Here is an 18056-nt window from a genome sequence, read left to right as displayed (position 1 = left end):
GCATGCACACACGCACATACTGTTAGGAAACGTGCGAATGTGAGGGTTACACTCGGGTTCACAAATCACGCCACGAGATCGGCTCCACGTGGGAGGTTTATTAAGGGAAGGGGGAGAGGGGTCGCAGAGAGACGAGGCAGAGAGAGAGAGAGAGAGAGAGAGAGAGAGAGAGGCTCCTGTTCTCTTTATAGGGTGACTCAGAGCATGCGCAGGTAGTTCCAGGTGGTCAGCAGGTGGTCTGGGTGTCTTCACAAATGCCTGATAACCTGTCTGTCAGGTTTCTTGGAGCTGGCTGTAGAAGTGCCTGCTTACTGATCCCAACATTCCTCCCTTTTTGTTTTATTAAAAAGTGGGGAGTCAGGAAGGAGTGATGGTGGGGGAAGGGCATAGGGACGACTTTTGCTCTTCAAGCTACTTCCTGCTGATTAGGGGCGTTGTCCATCTCGGGATACAGCTGGTCCACACCATCGGAGTCATAGACATCTGGTTCTGTGGGCAGAGGTTGATGATCCTGTAAGAGTAACTGATTAATGGTTTGGTTAGAGATTTTTTGCATTTGTTGTTGGAAAAATGTGGAGAGGAAGTTAATTAAGCAAGGTGCAAAAAGCAAAAGCAGAAAAACTAGCAAGAGAGGTGAGATAAGGGGCAGAATCCATTTCCATATGGGATTCTGAAAGGCCCAAGAGCTAGACGCCTCCAGCTCTTCCTTTCGTTTTTGTAAATCTGTTTCAAGTTGTTGGATTTTGTCCTTTACTATACCTGACTGGTTGACATAAAAACAGCATTCCTCCTGGAGGAAAAGGCAGAGGCCACCTTCTTCAGCTGTGAGGAGATCCAATGCGCGTCGGTTTTGAAGTCCTACTGCTGCCAGCGAGTCAGTCTGTCCTGGGGTTAGTATTGTCTGAGCCACCCTTTGAAGGTCCTGGATGAACTGGGAAGAAAGCTGATAATACAGAGTTAGTGAGGTAGCTAATCCTGCTGTTCCGGTCCCTAAAGCTGCCGTGATTCCGGCAGCAGCCAGCAGGGGTAGGATTTGAATTGCCCTCTTTTCCTGCCGGGCAGATTTTGAGTCCACAACCGGGATTGGTAGGAGCTCTCTGTCGCTTATTACCCCCAGCTCAGGGAAGAGGAGTACCAGAGCGCAAACTCCTGACCAACGAGCAGGCAGACGATGGTAGACCTGAGTGCCACAAAGAATCGAAATGTTATTCCCGGTAGGGCATTGGGGTTGAGATGAGGTCTCAAGGATTATAGTTTCATTACAGTCTAAAGAATTTAGTATTCCTACAGAGTGTATCCCAGATGCCTTGAAACAGCTTGCCACGCCAAAGAGGGTGATATGAGAAAGGTAGGGGGTTGTGGCAACAGTAAAGTCAGGGCAGTTAGTAAATGGTGAGGTAAGGTTGTTTGACAGAGTTACTGCAGAGGCTGTCAGCGGTACCTCTGACTTGGTCCTCTGTGGTACACACAGCCAGCAAGCTTCAAAATGGCCCGGTTGGGTCACATTAAGGAGCTTGTAGGCTGAGGTCAGAGTCTGGAGTAGGAGATTAAATGACAGGTTTGTGTCATTTATAAGAGGGGATGTTAGAGAGGTAATGATCTTAGAGGAGTGTTTAATTATCTCTTCTACTTCTCCCATTCCCAAACCTTGGGTAATTGGGACATATTTTCTTTGGATACAGATAGTACTTATCGGTAGACCGGGTGTGTAGCGGCGGTAGAGTTTTCCGACGACACCTCCTTCCCATCTGGCATCCCATGGGTCTTGGATGTATAGGTAGAGGGTTTTTTTATACAGGTGAAGAAAATTTTTTTTGTGCTGGTAAGTGGATTTGACAAGACCAGTATGGGCAGCCTCCATACGTGTCCGGCCATTTTTTGCAATAATCCTCTGTTTGATCAAAGAGAAAGCAAACAAAAACTCTATCAAGTAAGGGGGGAGGGATAGAAGTGGGAGTGATGGCTATCTCAATCGGCTCCCGACAGCCTCCTGTAGAGCAGTTTGTTGACCCTATTTGGAGAGATTTTTTATTATTAATGATGGTTTCTTGAACCTCAAATCTCCATATGTAGGGATTACCTTTAACAGAAATAGGCAAGAGGGAGAGGAGGAAAGATACATATCCAATCCAGTGGAGTCGAACACTGCTCCTGTGGTGAGGCCTCATTCTTCTGGAACTGGAGACAGGGTGGTTGATCTTGGCGTCTTTTGGAGCTTGAGGGAGCAAGGCCCTGTTGGGGTTGATATGTAGGAAGGGGCATTATCTTGAGGAGAGGGGGTAAAAGGCTTAAGGTGGGATAGATGAATCCAGTGAGGGAAACCCTCAAGTTTAGCAGCTGTGGGAGTCACAAGAATTACCTTGAAAGGACCCTGCCATTTAGAAGAAAGGGTTGGGGAACTTTGGTTTGGAGGGGAAAGAAGGACCTGGTCCCCAATGTTAATAGGAGATGGACAGGGGTTAGTGTATGGCCGTGGTAAACAGTGGTCAGTAAAGATCCATAGAAGGGAACGGAGATGACAGAGTAAGGGAGTAAGCAGGTGGTCAGGGAGAGGCGAGGATTTAGCTGAAAGACCAGGAGTTAGGACCGGTCTCCCATACATGAGTTCAAATGTTGGGATCAGTAAGCAGGCACTTCTACAGCCAGCTCCAAGAAACCTGACAGACCGTTATCAGGCATTTGTGAAGACATCCAGACTACCTGCTGACCACCTGGAACTACCTAAGCATGCTCTAAATCACCCTATAAAGAGAACAGGAGCCCCCCCTCTCTCGCTCTCTCGCTCTCCCTCTCTCTCTCTCTGCCTCGTCTCTCTGCGACCCCTCTCCCCCCTTCCCTTAATAAACCTCCCATGTGGAACCGATCTCGTGGCGTGATTTGTGAACCCGAGTGTAAACCTCACATTCGCACATTTCCTAGCACATACCACTTACAAAAGACATGTGATAGAAAAAAACTTAAAAATAGTATTTTTAAAGTTCTCACAAAACAACTTAATTGCTAATACAGTATGGAAACTGTTATTAGGTTTTCGGCAACATCATTTAGAGCCGCTCTAATTTACTTATGCCTCCTGTCTTAATGTCATATTTCATCACACAGCACAAATAAAGCCATGGAAGTACAGTAAAGAGGTACAGTCTAAGTATGTCTTCCAGAATTCAGTGACATTTAAAAATTCTTACCCTTACCTGTGAGCGTACATATAAGTACATAATTTATATTTACTTGTTTAAAGTTCCATGAAAAAAGCTTCTATGGCTCACTTTAAAAATCAAGTACAAAGGATAGTGAGCTGGTTCAGTAGGAAAAGCTCATGTAGCAAACCTGGAGAACTGAGTTTGAGCCTTAGGATTTATGAAAAGGCGGTAGGAGACCTGAATACACAAAGTGTCCTCTGGCCTTTCCATGTACGCTGTGACATGTACGCCCACTTTCTGTCACATACACACACACCCATGCACGCGTGCACACAGACTATCAGGTCCTATAATAGTGTAGGTATGTGCCCCATGCACAACACGGCTGTCTCTTTGAAGGAATTATCTGTGTATATTGACTTAACCCCTAAGGGTTCTGCAAATACAAATCCCAATAAAACTAAACAGAAGATCTTGCTGACCGGACCAGAGTGAGAAAGTGGTGACAGAGGAGGCAGGGCTTAGGTTTACTGTGGTCTCAGCAACCAGGAGACTGGCTCTTCTAGCACGGAACGGGCTGCAGAGAGTTAATTCACACTACTAGATAAGACCAAGTGCTCAGCTGTGAATGAGTCTCCAGTGGGGTCAAGTCTAACCAGCCACTTCTCAGTTATGGGAACTGAGTGTTTTCTACATTTAGTTCCTATCCAACGGATACAGAACAGTTCCCATAGATATCAAAGTTGCAAAAGAAGTTAGGGAATGGCTTGTAGAAGGGTCTTCACTACTGCTCAGCTTGGTGGCAGGGTGTCGATAGTGATCTAGTTAAGCCTTCCCATAAGGGAAGCGGTTACCACTGGAGGGTGGTGGAGAGGAACTTTCTTTTTAAAAAGTATTTTGAATATAATACTATGAATATTTAATTACACAAAATACTTGAAGGGATGACCTTAGATGAATGAAGATAATTGAAGGGACATCATATAAACAGTTAGGACATAAAGTAGAATGAGCAGCAAGACTGACTCAAGTCCATAAACACGAATATGTATGCATATGAACAGAAGCCAAATCAATAGGCTGGGAGGCTCCATGCTAAAACCCAGCATTGATTGTCTCTAAGTGGTACTGGTTATGTCTATTAGTTGGGGCTTTTGGGCTTGTGCTCAGCAAATTATACAGGTAAATACACTGTACTACACAAGGGAAATAAAATAGCTTTCAAAGGTGTAATCATAGTATTCCACGGCTGTTTTATACACTTTCACTGTTCGTAATTTGAACTTTTAGAAAGTGTATTTTGTTTATATACATGTGTGTACATGTGTATGAGAGTGCCCACACGGTCCAGAAGGGTCCAGAAGAGGGCCTCAGATCCCATAGAACTGGAGTGACAGAGAGCCACCCAATGTGGGTGCTGTGAACAAAAGGAGCAGTCAGCATTCTTAACTGCTGAGCCATCTCTCCAACCCTATTTTTATTACTTAAAAAAAAATTCCTAGTTCCCTTTTACTTTCTTGTGTTAAGTTCTAACATGTTCAAGGACATCTAATGAAGCCTCCAAGGCACATGTGGGCAACTCTTTTTTACTGTTATTATTAATGTGAGAAGAGATTTTGCCAAACCTTTGGTTGTGTGGTGGTGAATACCATTTTCTTTTCTTTTTTTTTTTTTTTAGTTGGACATTTTTTTATTAATTACACTTTATTCACCTTGTATCCCCCCAAAAGCCCCTTCCTTCTCCCCTCCCGATCCCACCCTCCAACCCCCTTCTTCACACATTCCCCTCCCCAAGTCCACTGATAGGGGAGGTCCTCCTCTCCTTCCTTCTGATCTTAGTCTATCAGATCTCAGGCCAATCAGATTATGTCAGAGGCAGTCCCTCTTCCCATTACTATGTAACCCACTTGGACACTAAACTGCCATGGGCTACTTCTGTGCAGGGGTTCTAAGTTATCTCCATGCATTGTACTTGGTTGGAGTATGAGTCTCTGGGAAGACCTCTGCGTTCAAATTTCTGGTTCTTTTGCTCTCCTTGTGGAGTTCCTGTCCCCTCAAGATCTTACTATTTCCCACTTCTTACATAAGATTCCATGCATACTGCCCAACAGTTGGCCATAAGTCTCAGCATCTGCTTTGATAGTCTGCAGGGCAGAGCCTTTCAGAGGCCCTTCGTGGCGGGTTTCTAGCTTGTTTCCTGTTTTCTTCTTCTTCTGATGTCCTTCCTCTTTGCCTTTTGGGATGGGGATTGAGCATTTTAGTCAGGGTCCTCTCTCTTGATTAGTTTCTTTAGATGTACAGATTTTAGTAGGTTTATCCTATGTTACATGTCTATATGAGTGCATATACCGTGTGTGTCTTTTTCAAAGTTGCTACATACATCACGAGACGTGAAATCCATGGAGCAATAGGAAGCATCACTGCCAATTGATTACATTCTCACCGGTCCATGTGCTCAACATGAAGTCTTACCGTTTAGATATGTGTGCACAGAATGGCAGCAATATGAGCAAGAAAAGAGAGAGACAGACAGAGAGACACACACAGAGAGATTTTCATTAAGCAAAGTTCTCTCCTTCACAAAGCTCTGAAGTTTCTATGAAAAACACGAAGTGATGAGCTGGCAGATAAAGGAGAACTGTTCAGATAAAGACAAAGGAAGAAGGATGCTAACACCACTTCCACAGCTGTGCTAGCAAAGAGGAAAGAGGATGAGCCAGGCATAATGAAGGTTGTATTTGATTCTGTGTTAACCAGGCCAGCAGAGGTCACCAGATACACTTAGGAAAGCATTATGGGCGGGACACAGGTTGGAATCTTTTGGTCCATCTTTAGGGCTTCCCAAGCTTGGATGGCTCCACTTGTATGTTCAGGATGATTCAGGACATGTTTATGAAGGACCTATTATGTGCACTTTTCTAGTAGTCCGGGATACTTTCTTGTTTTGTTTGTTTGTTTGAGACAGAATCTCTCTACGTAGTCTTGGCTGTCCTAGAACTCACTATTATACCAGATTGGCCTTGAACTCCAGAGATCTGCCTGCCTCTGCCAACGTGCCCACTGTCCCAGGACATTTTCACTCAACAGCAGTCTCTGCTTCCATGTGGACATAGAGACTTTAATCTTGTGAAACATAGATAAGTCATATTGGGTCAGGTACCACCAAGTTCCTGAAGAAGACTATAAAATGATAAGCCATAACACCAGATGGAAAAGGGGGCTCTGTGGAGGCGAGGAAGTAATGTCAGAACAAGACTATGATGAGCACCTGAAGATCTGAGAGAAGTGGTCACAAAGGCTTCTTTTCTCACAGTGACGGAAGGCAAATCATGCCTGGAATACAAGTCATAACGAAAGTCAAGAGAAGATGAGATGAGAGGAAACAGAGAGCAAATGGACCATAGAAAGGCCGAGAGTGTGGGCTTTATCTGTCATAACAGGATGTCATTGGAATACTTTCACATGAGAGTTTGCCCTACAGGAAATGTAGTATTGATAAGGGTATGACAGGAGCCTGGAGTCAGAGGATACAAAGCCTACATTTCAGTGACAAATTCTAGAATGTAAAATATTGTCTCTTCTGAGGGTAAATCATCTTCATGTTTTTAAAACTGAAATGAAAGTGAATTATTTTGCACTTTGGATTTTAAGATTTGCTTTTCTCATGTGGCATCATAAATTTCAGTTCCACATATGTTCTGTTCAACATATGTCCTTTGCAACACATGTGCAGACATTTTGCTCTCTCTGACACTGCCATCCACCAACCAGCAGTGTTAATGCCACTTGCCATGGCTACTTTGATGTCCAGGGCTCAGAATTTATCTTTGAACTTTCTTGTCACTTCAGTTTAGCAGGGATTCAAATATCTTTTGGGTGTGGATAATATTAAAGTTGTTTTATGCTGATCTACTTTATTGAAAAGCTAGCTCTAGAGTTGGGTTATGATTCTTTCTTCTTTAGATTTAAGCAAGCTTATTTAAGTTTCCTCTATGTTTTGTGTCAGCCCAGCCACCTGATCTTGACAGGAAAAAGAGAGCAAAGCAAAGCAGCCAAAGTGGGGGCGGGGGGAGAGAGAGAACGAAAGAAAGAAAAAACAATTGGGTTGGCTGTGGTAGTTCATTCCTGTAATCCCAGCACTAAGAGAGACAGAGGCAAGTGGATCTCTGTGAGTTGGAGGCGAGCCTGGCCTACAAAGTGAGTCCAGGATAGCCAAGGCTACACAGAGAAATCCTGTCTCAAAAAAAGCTAAAATAGAAGAAAAACCGAAAACAAAAAATTGGACTATTGGCTTTATTTAACTGCCTTAAATTTTTGCTAAGATATAAACCTTATCTCAAGATTTGTATAACTATTATGTGAACTTTCTGTTCCTCAAGATTTGTGAAGTTATTGAGTTAAAATGGTTAAAAATATGTAAAATCTGTATCTGTATAGTTAAAATCTATACGCAGGTAATCTTAAAGGAACCATGTAATATGATGTCCTCTTGGCATATAAGTAACATGTGGCTTGCTGTCATATTAGCTTCTGTTCCCCATCAGGATGGAGGTAGCTATCTTAGGCTTGAAGAAGTGCAGGGGTCCAGCCTGGGGTGAGGTCACATCCTGAGGAAGGGTGGATGCAAGAGCAGCGAGGGAGGAATGAGTCGGGCACGGGGATCAGGAGGAGTTTTACATCCTTACTGACTGGCAGTCTGGGTGCTTTTTTATTTACAGAACGTAGAAGGCAGGGATAGAATCATGTTGTTCCAAAACATAGATCACATCATTTTTGTCCCTGGACACATGTTTTAACTTTGCTTGGACATAAGTTTAGTTATCACTGATAACCCATGACAAGACAGAATCATCTTTTACAATCAGTTTCCCTCATCCATCTCACAGCCCAGCTTTTAACAATATTGCAGTGTCAAGGGCATATTTTGCCAAAGCATGACAGCTTGTTCTCAGACTGGTAGCTCTTGTGGTTTCAAGGGCACTAAACCGAAAGGAAACATCTAAGCCAGCCTGGGCAGATTCTCATGTTCCAAGCAGTGTACTATCAACTTTTAATAGTCAGAGTGCTAATTGTCATTAGGCCCAAGAAAGGTCTTCAGACCAAAGCTGCTGCAGTTAATTTCTGCCATAATATAATGTTTATATTTTATATACTTAGAGAATTTATTTATATGTTTAATTTTGGTATTTTTTATTCCTTTGTCATAGGACACTATGGTGGCCCTGTATGAGTTCATTTTTCTAAGAAAAGAAAGTCTTAATATGTTATTCTTTTATCATTTGTCCACACCATTCTTTGTCCCATAGCAATAAGAAGGGGCTTTTCATCTAATCTGCTGCCATCCTCTCTGGCCCATTGAATATTGTTTACCTTTTAAAGTTTACTTTGTTCTGATTATCTTGTTCTTGAGTAAGTGCAGGGGAAGATGGGCCGAGAGTATCTTTGAATCAGAGCCTCAAAAAGAGGCACAATTATTTGAGTAAGTAAGGACGTAAGGAGGACCTTCAAGTAGGACCAGATAAGGATATCTCCCTAAAAGCGGGAGGGGTAGTATGGTCAGGACGTTCCTGGGGAAGCTTAGAAGCAGTGCTCCTGGCAGAGGGCATAAATGATTCACAAGAAAATTTCCATCAATCTGATATCCCCAAGTTGTGCAAATAATAAAAGACCCCCAAGCATGCGATACATAGGGATCAAGGCCTATGAGTGGGAGACTGCCCCACAGTGATTGCATCACTCAGCTCAGCTTTGCTGATCTTTGTCAAGCAGCTGTGCTGGCTTTATGACTTTCAGAGTTCCCATTAGATCTGGCCATGCCAGAGAGGGTAGATGTCATGTGACTTCACTGCCATCTTGATTAAAGATGACCACATGGTATAAACCAACCAAGGAGGCAACAACAGGTCACCAAGATATTTTGGATTAGGATGGATTTTTGGACTGTGATAATTTTTGTTCTGAAAATAAAGTGATAAAAACAAGGTTTATGAAAAATAAGATTTAAAAACTGCCTTATGTCATGTCTGCCTCCAGGCTCTGCCCAAGCTGTGGACACTGTTGGTCTGACTGCTCTACTCTGCCTGGTCAAAATAAGGTCCTCCTCTACAGAACTATGTCTCAAATCTGAGTCTGGCAGCCAAAGGCCGGAGCTGCTCTGTGTGGCAGCTGAAGATTAAAAGCAGTCCTGTATGCCAGCTGAAGACTGACTACTGCCCCCAGTAAAGCCATCAAGACGGACACCCGGGGTAACATTGTAGGTAGTGGGAAAGTCTGTCATTTAATTGATACATAGGCCATTTTGGGTTATAATTCCTGTTATATTTTTTTTTTTTCCTTTTCAGATCTCTGATGGCATTGATGGCTAACTAGAGCTTTGTCAGTTTAACAGCAGTAGGCAAACAGCTCCCCCCCCCCCCAGGGCTGTAGCCACCTTGTTAGTTCATTTTATATGTAAGAATCAGACCTTGCTTTTTTTAGAGCTACTAGGTCTCCTGCTGAGGAAGGCAGACATGTCTGCCACGCTAACAGCCTTCATATTAAAGAATAAGCAGGTTTCAGATAAAACTTTCGGCTGTTCCTCTGTTTAAAGGAACTTGCTTTGCAATGACTGCTTTTAGTAGTAACTGCTTGTGTCTTTGAGAAACGACTAGACAGAAAGAGAAAGGTTTTAAGTTTAAATAATTTTCAAGTATCTAAAAAAGTGTTTTAAGATATATAAATTCAAGTTTAAAGGTATCAGAAAATGCTTTAAGATAATAAAAAAGTTTCAGATTTCTTTTCCTCTCAGTGCTATTTTTATTCTAGGATTTCAAAGATTCGGAGTTTTAACAATGATCAATGGAGTTCTTATAAGCTGGTTAAGCACTGATTATGACATCAGTCACAAGCTCAAGATTTTACATATCCTTTGGTTGTCTTCTCAGTACAGATTCAAATGTGCTTTTCATTGGGCTAAAACATCTCTGTCCAAGAGAACTATCCAGCCCTCTGGACATAGAAAAGAATGTCCAAGCTTTTTAACCCAAAACATGGTTTTTGCTATGACTGGAAGGCATGAGTATACTCCAGCTGTTTTTATAGGTACCTGTTAACTGCTTTTTCTACAAGGTGGATTTTAGTACAGATTACAAACAGTGGTAATGCTAATTATCTGAAACTTTTATCTATTTTGTAAAATAAAAATTCATGTGAGCTTCAGAGAGTCAGGAAAGTCATATGATCAAATGGACTCCAGATAAGTAGAGCCTAAGTCTCCCCACCTGCCTATCCCCGAGTGTATGCTCTCCTCCCCTGGTATTGGGACTCCTCCCCTCTCCCAGCTAACAAGACTGTGGTTTCAATGTTCCTAACATAAAATCTCTCTTTAGATTCCTAAACTTTAAGTTCTGTCCCTAGTCTATATCTGTCTCAGCAGCTCTCCACTTGGCTGACAGACACCATCTAGGAAACCGCCACTGACTACAACTCCACTGTCCCTCATTCTGGCCAGTATTTAACAAACCTTGCTTCAAATTTGGCTCAAATACTGTGGTAGTGGTCTTACTCTCATGCAGTAGGATTAACAATGCAGTTCCAAGTGACCCATTTCCTTCAACCTCATTCCTTGTACCCTTTTATAACAATTTTCATAATTTCATGAATCTATTAAGGAACTAAACCGTTGATTAGGTCGGAGACTTCATGGTCCAATCACTTCTTCAAAGTACGTCAGCTGGCAACCATACCCCATATATAAGTCTAGGGAGGACATTTTGTATTCAAACCATAGCAGTTTTTGAGAGTAATGGAATTCAAGGCTCACAAGAGTATGCAACAGAAGAGGTAACCCAATATAGAATATTAAGAATGACCTCTCCAAGAAAATCACACTTAAGATAAAAAACAAAAAACAAACAAACAAACAAACAAACAAAAATCAAGACTTAGCAGAATTCTAGGTAAATGAACTACCATATGCAAAGGTGTAAAGAATGTAGTTAATTCAGAGTTAAAAGTTCAACATGCTTAGATTCAGATGTGAGATTGGAGTGGGGTTCAGGAATTGGCTATTATAAATGCCTATTCATCTCCACAGCAGGTCATGTGAGAGTTGTGGCAGAAATAAAGAATGTTATCTTAATGACTTAAAATTATGAAAACTCTCTTGAAGTAAACCATGCTATTGAAAAAAAGCATTTTGTTTCTTTGGTAGAGGGAGGGACAGCCAGTTTGTAGGTAGACTATAGGAAGAGAATGTTTTTATCTGCTGTAAATAACTGTCCTCATTCTCATCCTCACCCTTCTTCTTAAGTTTCCCTTAAACTTGCCATTCTCCTGCCTCTGTCTAGAGTTCTGGGGTCACAGGGTTGTGCTTCTACCATTTTTGGGTCTCATTTCTAAACTTACTTTGTCAGTTTTACTCTTTTTATTTTAACAGTGTTTAAATTTTAAAATAATAGCCATTTATTTTTATAATGTATGAAATTCTCAAATAATTAATAAAACTTTTATATTAAAATAAAAAAGAAAGTATTCACAATTACAGGTTTTCCGAAGTGAATACTGTAAGGAAAAGAGTACCTCTGCCCTTACTTTTTAAATCATATTATTATCTTAGCTAAAATTTAATTCATAACCTCACCTTTTCCCTTTTGTCCCTTCAAAGCCCTTAGCCCACCCATACTCTCTCAAATGATTGCCTCTTTTTCTTTGTTTATTATTACTACATATATATGAATAAATATGTAAATACAAAAAATATAATAAAGTTGTTTTTTAAATAAAAGAAACACTTTGCATTTCTCTTTGTCTTTTTTTTTAATCTTATGATTTTAAAAATCTCTTGTGCAGTCTTTAGCAGATAAAAACTGCCCAATGCAATCACAGTGTGTCTTAGTTAATTTTTTTGTTGCTGTAATAAAAGGCCCTGACAAAAAGCAGTTGAAGGGAAGCCCATTCCTTTTGGACACAAGTCTTTGTTGGTTTTGTTTTTGTATTTGTGTTTTTGAGACAGGTATTTTCTCTGTGTAGCCTTGGCTTTCTGGACTTGCTTTGCTTTGTAGACGAAGTTGGCCTTAAACTCACAAAGGTCCACCTACCTCTGCCTCCTTGAATGCTGGGATTACAGGCATGTGCCACAGTGCCTGCTCTCAAGTGTTTCTTTTTTGAATCAAGTATTTTCATCCACAATTGAGCCCAAACAGTTGCTTCCCAGATCATGAATAGAGAAAGATAATATTTGTATTTTTATTTAAGCCTTAAGCTTTACTGTGGATGAAAATAAATTTTTACTTAATAGTTTTATTTTTTGAGAATTTTATTATACAAGCATTGCATTTCTTATCACTCCCACCCTCCAACCAAAATTTATGCTGTATTTTTTATATTTATTTATCTTAAGTGTATCAGTGTTTTGTCTTATATATTTCTGTGCACCATGTTCATGAAGTGCCCAGGAAGGATCAAAAGATAGCATCAGCTCCTCTATAACTGGAATTACAGACAGCTATGAGCTGCTGTGACCTCTGGAAGAGCAGCACGGCTCTTGACCATCTCAGTGCCCATTATTTATGTTTTTATGATGAAACCTGTTAATATAATTATTTCAGAGTTTACTAGGAATGCATGGTTTTATACTTCCAGTGAGCCTAAAACTGCCAGCATTCCCTGCAGATTATGAGAAGCCTGTGTGTGGCTGAGTCACCATAATTTGGTCATGTGACCAATTTCTGCAGTAATAGCCTCAACACCTCCTCCAGCTGTGCCATCTAAGACTCAGGGTCACCAGTTCAGTGTTCCCAGGTTCCTATCCCACATCGCACCAAGGCCATTGTCTCTCCTGTCCCGGTATTATTTCCCCTGCCAGGCATGGTCTGAGTGTCATCCAGGTCATCCTTGCTGAATCTCCACGCCCTCCTGGCGCATCCACAGCCTGCTATGTTGCAGTATATGGTGCTGGCCTCAGCACCAAACCCAGTGACAGCAAGAGTGTATCCTTCCACCCCTGGGTTCCCTCCCCCCGGCACAGTGTGGAGCGTAACGCTCAGCAGAGTCTGTGGGATGCTTGATGCTATCGTTCTTTGCTCTCTAACTTTTGTTTAGATCGTGAAATAGCAATATCCATATTGACAGTGATTCAAAGTCCTTACAGCCCAAGCTGTGTTGCTTTGGGCTATGAGTGGTGTCGATTACTAACTAGCCAATTCTGTCCTGAATTCTGGAACTCAGAGAACCAATTGTTCAAGAGAACTTTATAGAGTTAACACCTATTTCTGAGGGTAGTAAAGCATGTGAGCATGTGACTGAATGACAGAGGGTCCATCAGCACACAGAGAGAGTGAGAGAGAGAGAGATGATTGAAGAAGAAATGGGGGGAAGTGTGGGCTCTAGCTGAGTGAGTATTTGGGAACAAGCTATTAGTTAGTATGGCTTCTCTATATATTCATCGCACTTGGATTTTTTAAGAAAATGTTTAAAATTGTTTCCAACGATCCATGGGACGATGAGAAAGACAATTTTAAAAATAACAGCAGGCATAGAACATATTAACATTAAACGGGGCGCTATCATAATTACGTGCTCACTATAGTACAACTCGGAATTTGTTTTAAGCTCCTTGTAAGTTTATTTATTCATGTATGTTGGTGTTCTGCCTGCATGTATCTATCAGCGCTAAGTGCCTTTGTGGAAGTCAGAAGAGGACATAAAATCCCCTACTACAGACAGTGGTGAGCTGCCAGGTGCATGCTGGGAGCCAAACCCAGTCCTCTGCAAGAGCAGTAAGTGTTCCTAACCGCTGAGCCATCTCTCCAGTGCCTGCTATATGCTTCTTATTTGTCTGTATGAAATGGGAAACCGTTTTAGTTCTGTTCTCAATGTACAAAACTTAAAACCAGTTTCTCAATAGATCCTGTTCTGATCTTTAAATGAGTTTGGGTGTCCAAATACATTCATGTTGTTGACATATAAATGACCTCACTATGTATTACAACCAAGGCAGTTGAAGGGAGTGTTTGAAATGAGTCATGTCATTTCTGCTGGTTTATGAATACATTGTTGAACTTACAGAGTATTAAAATTTAAGGTGCCTGGAGTAGTGTTCAGTGGCTAGGAGTACTCGCTGCTCCTCCTGAAGACCGGGGTTTGATTCCTAGCATCCACATGGTAGCTAACAACCATCTATAACTCCAGTTCCAAGGGTATCCAGATCCCTTTCTGGCCTAACTGGGCACCAGACTCACAGGTGGTACACAGATGTACATGCAGGTAAAAACAGTCCTACACAGAAAATAAACTTACTGCAGTTTAAAAAGTTAACATAGATAAACCAGGGTTTGTCATCATCTATATCAATATTACCTTGACATATAGAATTACCATGGACTTTTAAAAATTAAATTTATTCTGCAACTTTATATGTGTATTTTGATCATGGCCCCAACCAATCTTATCTGCCTTCCACCCTCATCAACCCCCTCCTCCCTGCAAGTACCCCTCGCAGGGACTTTTAATATCAAATTTTATTTTGTTAACATACAATTAAAATGTTTATCAAAAGCTTATGTGTCAGTAGTCTTCCCCCTTACCCTGGCTGTGTATTAATATTAAAGATAGAAGTGCTAATAAATAGAAATAATTTTAATGGATTTTGAAATGTTAAGGAAGCAGCTCATAGTGCCTGTCTGCAAAGCAGAGAGCTACGAGGTATGAACTATTTTTAAGCACTGTTAAAAATACCCTGCACATTGTTCTTGTAACTCTTCAGCTGATTAGAATCATTCATGTCGTCAGCGGGAATTGAAAGCGACAGCTGCTCGGATGAGATGGGAGGCTCGTGTTCCAAGCAGCCTTACCTCCCTGAAGGCTGGGGGTGAGGGAGCCTGACAGCCATTGGTATTCTGAGAGTCAGGTAAGCAAAGCAAGAGGAAGATTCAGGTAAAGAAAGCAAGAGAGAACCAGGAACATGCATGCATCGTCATAGCCTTCTGTCCGATTTTTACTCCCTGTTCAGGATAAAAATTCCCTTTGCTGCTTTAACCCTTTGAATCCTTCATGCTTTCTATATTTCCCGGAAAGATATTTTTACCCAAATCTAGATTTATCTTGGAATAATTTGCCACTCATGTCTGCTCTTCTCTACTCCTTAGTCATGGAATTCCTGTTTCAAGATAAATGATGCCAATCTCTTAGGGAGGCAGGACTTTGTTCCTCCTCTATCAAGTAATAACATGCATGGGTTTTGACTTGGTAAAGTCTCACTGCTATCAGCACAGGTGAACTAACAAGGGACAGGAAAAGAAAATGATGGCTCACATGACATTATGGAGTTCAAAAAGTAACTGAGGGCCTGTGAGATGGCTCAGTTGGTAAAGGCACTTGCAGCCAAGCCTGAAGACCCAATTTCAATCCCCAGTTCAAACATGATGAAAGTAGACAACCAATTCAGTTGTTCTCTGACCTCCACACGTGGAGTGTGGCATGCATTCCCCATAAATAAGTTCAAGTATAAAACGAGGTTTTAAAAAAAAAACCTTGAATTATTTTCTTCTATTCTTAGGTGAAAGTGGTCTATCAAGATGGTTTTAATTCACTTATGAATAGTTTTTCTCACATATTTAATATCAAATGGAATAGTTTTTTAAAAACCCACCTCGTCACAGCACCTGAACTTTTTTGCACTATTTTGTTTTCATAATTAAATCCTAATTTCATTGGGTGGCTAGCTCTTTGGCCAGTGCATGAGTTGGTATTTCCTTGTGTCAGCTGCTGTCTCCCTTGGACACTGTTTCTCCAGGAAGAAACCTGTTTCTCTTATGAAAAGGCACAGAGTTTGAACCTTAGAGAAGCCTTCCAAACTTTAAGGCAATGAAAGAATTTTCCAAAACATACGTTTTTGTAATTAAAAATTAAAACTATTTTACATATATGGGCATTTTGCCTACATGTATGTCTGTATACTGTGCATGTGCCTGCTGCCAGAAGAATCTAGAAGAGGTCACTGGATCCCCTGGAACTGGAGTTGAGACCTGTCATATTCATGCTGGGAATCGAAGCCACGTCCTCTGAAAGAGCAGCTGGTACTATTCCTAACCCCTGAGCCATCTTCGGGCTTCATGCTCATAGACGTGGCCCCTGCGTAGGGTAACATATTAATGTATGCTACACCTTTTCCGAGCCATGCTTTCAGGCTATCCATGCTTTCAGGCTAGCCATGCTTTCAGGCTATCCATGCTTTCAGGCTATCCATGCTTTCAGGCTATTCATGCTTTCAGGCTATCCATGCTTTCAGGCTATCCCTTCCACATATTTAAGTGTGTATTGAAAACTACCACCTCGCATTCCACAATGTCTGCTTTTCAGAACTGGCACACTGTGGACTTGACCACTGTGTTGTTACACGGAGGACTACAGGCTCAAAATTCACGTTTCCAAACGTTACCTAGTCTAGAGTCTGATTCTTTAGAACTATGGCTCAGGGGCAGGGCACATACTTAACATGAGCAAGGTGCTCAATTCAATCCCCCACATCAACAAAGACTAAGAAAAATTAAGAGGGGAAAATTTTTGACACCATGATCATCATCACATGTATTTGGAGAGCTATGAATCTTTAAATCTAACATCTGGACTAGTGTCCTCCTGCTGTACTAAACATGGAAGTAGGGCTGAAAGATGTCACAGAAGAGCACTTGCTGCCATCCTAAAGGTCCTGGTGTCACTCCCAGCACCCACAGACACCCTCAGCCCCAGATACTGAGGCTCTGACACCTTCTGACCTTCATGAGTGAGTTCACATATACACAATTAAAATAAGCATAACTTTTAAAATGGTGGCATATACATACAATGCACTTTTACACATTTTGTTTTCCTCAAGCCTTGGACTACTTCTGTCCTGTAACTTACTCCAGATAATACTCAGAACACTTGCTGCTTGGTTCTTTGAATGTGTCATGGCTTCCTGCTATGGTTTGCTTCATTTTGCTTGACACTGAACAGTGTTCCAAAACTAGATGAGCAGGCTCTGCTTCCTGCTCAGCCCGAAGGCGCTGACTTCCACGGCAGCATTTCTATGCGGGAGCTTCATCAATAGTTAAGAATTCTCTTAAGTTCTTGGAAACCAACAGCTCGCTGTAAACTCAGTGTTCACTTAGAAACTCCGACAAAGAACTGAAGCTGAGACTTGACCTCTGTACTTACAGAAATGGTCTTAATACAAACATATCCTTTTGGAAATGTGCTTTGAAAAAATAAATTTAATGCCTGTCTTGGTCTTACTTCCCATAACACAAACATCCTCAGAGATGTTGGAACAAGAAGTGTTATGAAGCAGTATTTCCTGCAGAACATGGTGGGCAGGGCTGGAGTTTAGAAGCTACGGGTCTGGTTGAATCTTCACTGTTTGGGCACTGGCTGTCATCTCTGGATTCCTCACAGGAAAATGGAGGAGCAAATCTGCAGAGCAGTGGTTTTCAATCAGGGTGACTTTGCCCCCGCCCCCAGGGAACATTTGGAGATGGCTGCAAGAGTCTTTAGAGTAAGCCGGGTAGTGGTGGCACACACCTTTAATCCTAGCACTCAGGGAGGCAGAAGCAGGTGGATATCTGAGTTCCAGGTGGGCCTGGTCTACAGAGTGAGTTCCAGGACAGCCAAGGCTACACAGAGAAACCCTGTCTCAAAAAAAAAAAAAAAAAAAAAAAAAAAAAAAAAAAAAAAAAAAAAAAACAAAAAAAAAAAAAAAAAAAAAAAAAAAAAAAAAAAAAAAAAAAAAAAACAGAAAGAACCTCGAGAGTGCATTGAGAAAAGGTGTCTATGGTCACCTGTCAGGTCTGTGGGTGACCATCAGGGCTGGTGCCAAACATGTCACCATCTGCTTTCTACACCCAAGTGCCATCCAGTCCAAAGTATCACTAGTGCTAAGGAGAAGAAATACTTCAT

Source organism: Psammomys obesus, unplaced genomic scaffold (genome assembly GCF_907164565.1).
Source record: "Psammomys obesus unplaced genomic scaffold, mPsaObe1.curated_primary_1811, whole genome shotgun sequence".
In the NCBI taxonomy this organism is placed as follows: Eukaryota; Metazoa; Chordata; class Mammalia; order Rodentia; family Muridae; genus Psammomys; species Psammomys obesus.
The sequence above is the reverse complement of the archived record's forward strand: the minus strand, read 5'-3'. Positions refer to the sequence as shown.